This window comes from Rutidosis leptorrhynchoides, chromosome 2 (genome assembly GCF_046630445.1).
Source record: "Rutidosis leptorrhynchoides isolate AG116_Rl617_1_P2 chromosome 2, CSIRO_AGI_Rlap_v1, whole genome shotgun sequence".
Classification (NCBI taxonomy): domain Eukaryota; kingdom Viridiplantae; phylum Streptophyta; class Magnoliopsida; order Asterales; family Asteraceae; genus Rutidosis; species Rutidosis leptorrhynchoides.
This window is the reverse complement of record NC_092334.1, coordinates 510298682-510303686: the sequence shown is the minus strand read 5'-3', so window position 1 is coordinate 510303686 and position 5005 is coordinate 510298682.

The window sequence follows — 5005 nt, the reverse complement described above, 5'->3', positions numbered from 1 at the left end:
GTGTTCACCATATGAATGATTTTTATCTCTATGTATGGGATGTGTATTGAAATATGAAATCTTGTGGTCTATTATTATGATTTGATATATATAGGTTAAACCTATAACTCACCAACATTTTTGTTGACGTTTTAAGCATGTTTATTCTCAGGTGATTATTAAGAGCTTCCGCTGTCGCATACTTAAATAAGGACGAGATTTGGAGTCCATGCTTGTATGATATTGTGTAAAAACTGCATTCAAGAAACTTATTTTGTTGTAACATATTTGTATCGTAAACCATTATGTAATGGTCGTGTGTAAACAGGATATTTTAGATTATCATTATTTGATAATCTACGTAAAGCTTTTTAAACCTTTATTGATGAAATAAAGGTTATGGTTTGTTTTAAAATGAATGCAGTCTTTGAAAAACGTCTCATATAGAGGTCAAAACCTCGCAACGAAATCAATTAATATGGAACGTTTTTAATCAATAAGAACGGGACATTTCAGTTGGTATCCGAGCGTTGGTCTTAGAGAACCAGAAATTTGCATTAGTGTGTCTTATCGAGTTTGTTAGGATGCATTAGTGAGTCTGGACTTCGACCGTGTTTACTTGAAAAATGATTGCTTAACAAATTTTGTTGGAAACTATATGTTTTTGACATGTGAATATTATGTGATATATTAATCTCTTAACGCGTTTGATATTATGTGATAGATGTCTACCTCTAGAACAAGTCCCATTGACTCACCTAATAATAATGAAGAGTCAAATGTAAATTGGAATGATTCGTGGACTGATTCACAAGTTCCCGAAGAGGAACCGGAAGAAGAGTCGGAACCAGAAGAAGAATCGGAACCGGAGGAGGAAATAGAACCCGTGGGGGAAATAATAAAACGGTTAAGTAAAAGAAAATCGTCAACCAACCGACCAAGGTTAATTATGGTCAATGGTGTTTCCGCTAAGGAAGCAAAATATTGGGAGGATTACCAATTCTCCGATGAATCGGATTCTGACGAGAATTCCGATGATGTTATAGAAATTACCCCAACTGAATTTAAAAAGGCAAAAGAAAATAATAAGGGAAAGGGCATAAAAATAGAGAAATCTAATTCCAACCCCGATGAACTTTATATGTATCGTCAACCCCCGAAGTCCTTACGTTGTAACAATGACCCGGGAACCTCTAAACCACCAGGTTTTTCTAAACCAATGTGGATAACGACGGCTCGTATTAGGGGAACATCATATTTCCCTAGAAACTTGGCAAAACAAACCAAAACCGAAGAAGAAGAAACAAGCGAGTCGGAATAAGATAGTTATATTCGTGTGGTGTAATATATGTAATATAGTGTGCTTATGCTTTATGATATATGTAAAAATTGCTTGTATTAATAAGTATTTTTTATGAATCTAACTCTTGTCTATTTTACAGTATAAAAACACAAAATGGATAGACAACCCAATATTTTAAGAGACCTACCCGGAGACACGATTGATGAAATCTTGTCTAGAGTCGGTCAGAATTCTTCGGCACAACTATTTAAGGCGAGATCAGTTTGTAAGACATTCGAAGAACGTTCCAAGAATGCCTTGGTTTATAAAAGGCTTTCGTTCGAAAGATGGGGGATATCACATTGGGAAATCCATAAGTTACGATGTGTTTACTTTGACGCATATATTGCGGGGAACCCAAATGCTATTTTACGCAATGGGTTAAGAAATTATTTTGACTCAATATATCCGAATATTGGACTTCGTGATTTAGAAAAAGCGGCTAACATGCAACATAAAGAAGCATGTTATGCTTACGGATTAGTAATGTTCGCTTCTCACCAAAGTGAGAACAAGAACATCGGGCTACAACTATTAAACAAAACGTTCCCACAAGTGACGGAGTACGTAATTGGGGTAAGAAATGAGGTTTTTAGATTGTTACGGGACTGTTGGACATTACGTAACCCTCGTCCCTTTGACGACGTTACAACACGCTGTCTTATCAACGGCCATAACGGTTATGTTCCACAAGACCAAGGATGGGAAGTAGTCCTAGTAAAACCAGAATGCATGACTTGTTTCTGGACGTATGAATTACGTGTCTTTATTGCCTTTGCTGAACGACTTGTGTACTAGCTAGAATTATCTTCACAACTATCTTGTATCAAAGTTATTGTGTGCTATATTTCATGCTTTATGTAAAATAAGCGGTATTGTAAGTTTGTAAAATATTGTGTAAAAGTTTGAACGCGAAATATTATTATAATCAGTTTTTCATATAGAATTGTAGTAGTTGAATTGTATATTAGCTACTAAGTATGAACTTAACGGGTAGGTACTACCCGAATTTAAACTTATAAAATGCTAATATGAAGAAAAAGCTTTTATAAATGAGTTCATATTATGCTACGAAATACTATTAACTACACTTAATATTCTGTATGATTAACTTGTTCCATTTGACTATTTTGAAGGAAATGGCATCGACTACTCGACACACCGTGAATATGAATGAAGAGGAATTCCGTACTTTTCTAGCTTCAAACATAGCCGCAGTACAGGCTGCGCTACATACCAACAATAACCTTGGATCTAGCAGTACAGGAAATCGTGTAGGATGCACCTACAAAGAATTCACTGCCTGCAAACCTTTGGAATTTGATGGAACCGAAGGACCGATCGGATTGAAACGGTGGACCGAGAAGGTCGAATCGGTGTTTGCCATAAGTAAGTGTACTGAAGAGGACAAAGTAAAGTACGCTACGCATACCTTCACAGGTTCTGCGTTAACATGGTGGAATACCTATCTAGAGCAAGTGGGACAAGACGATGCGTACGCACTACCGTGGTCAGCATTCAAGCACTTGATAAACAAGAAGTCCTGTCCCAGAACCGAGGTCAATAAGCTCAAGACAGAACTTAGAGGGTTACGAACCCAAGGATTTGATATTACCACGTACGAAAGACGATTCACAGAATTGTGCCTATTGTGTCCGGGAGCATTCGAAGATGAGGAAGAGAAGATCGACGCGTTTGTGAAAGGATTACCGGAAAGAATCCAAGAAGATATAAGTTCACACGAGCCCACCTCCATACAACAGGCATGTAGAATGGCTCACAAACTAGTGAACCAGATTGAAGAAAGAATTAAAGAACAGACTGCTGAAGAGGCCAATGTGAAGCAAGTCAAAAGAAAGTGGGAGGAAAACGGTGATAAGAATCACCAATACAACAACAACAGCAATTACAACAATAATCGCAACAATTATCCCAACAATCGCAACATCAATCGCAACTACAACAAACGACCCAACAACAACAACAACAACAACAACAACAACAGCAACTACAACAATCATCCCAACAACAATAATAACCGCAACAACAACAACAATCAGAAGCAGCTATGCCAAAGGTGTGAAAAGTATCACTCGGGGTTCTGCACCAAATTTTGCAACAAGTGTAGAAGAAATGGTCATAGCGCGGCGAAGTGTGAGGTCTACGGACCAGGGGTTAATAGAACGAAAGGAACAAATGGTGTCAGAACGAGTAATGGCGGAGCAAGTAGTGTCGGAGCAAGTTATGCCAATGTAGTTTGTTATAAATGTGGAAAACCTGGCCACATTATTAGAAATTGCCCGAACCAGGAGAACACGAATGGACAAGGCCGCGGAAGAGTTTTCAATATTAATGCGGCAGAGGCACAGGAAGACCCGGAGCTTGTTACGGGTACGTTTCTTATTGACAATAAATCTGCTTAAGTTTTATTTGATTCGGGTGCGGATAGAAGCTATATGAGTAGAGATTTTTGTGCTAAATTAAGTTGTCCATTGACGCCTTTGGATAGTAAATTTTTACTCGAATTAGCAAATGGTAAATTAATTTCAGCAGATAATATATGTCGGAATCGAGAAATTAAACTGGTTAGCGAAACATTTAAGATTGATTTGATACCTGTAGAGTTAGGGAGTTTTGATGTGATAATCGGTATGGACTGGTTGAAAGAAGTGAAAGTAGAGATCGTTTGTTACAAAAATGCAATTCGCATTATACGAAAAAAAGGAAAACCCTTAATGGTGTACGGAGAAAAGGGCAACACGAAACTACATCTTATTAGTAATTTGAAGGCACAAAAACTAATAAGAAAAGGTTGCTATGCTATTCTAGCACACGTCAAAAAAGTACAAACTGAAGAAAAGAGCATCAATGATGTTCCCATTGCAAAAGAATTTCCCGATGTATTTCCGAAAGAATTACCGGGATTACCCCCACATCGATCCGTTGAATTTCAAATGGATCTTGTACCAGGAGCTGCACCAATAGCTCGTGCTCCTTACAGACTCGCACCCAGCGAGATGAAAGAACTGCAAAGCCAATTACAAGAACTTTTAGAGCGTGGTTTCATTCGACCAAGCACATCACCGTGGAGAGCTCCTGTTTTGTTTGTCAAGAAGAAAGATGGTACATTCAGGTTGTGTATCAACTACCGAGAGTTGAACAAACTTACCATCAAGAACCGCTACCCACTACCGAGAATCGACGACTTATTTGATCAACTACAAGGCTCGTCTGTTTATTCAAAGATTGACTTACGTTCCGGGTATCATCAAATGCGGGTGAAAGAAGATGATATTCCAAAGACTGCTTTCAGAACACGTTACGGTCATTACGAGTTTATGGTCATGCCGTTTGGTTTAACTAATGCACCAGCTGTGTTCATGGACCTTATGAACCGAGTGTGTGGACCATACCTTGACATGTTTGTCATTGTTTTCATTGATGACATACTTATTTACTCAAAGAATGACCAAGAACACGGTGAACATTTGAGAAAGGTGTTAGAAGTATTGAGGAAGGAAGAATTGTACGCTAAGTTTTCAAAGTGTGCATTTTGGCTGGAAGAAGTTCAAATCCTCGGTCACATAGTGAACAAAGAAGGTATTAAGGTGGATCCGGCAAAGATAGAAACTGTTGAAAAGTGGGAAACCCCGAAAACTCCGAAACACATACGCCAGTTTTTAG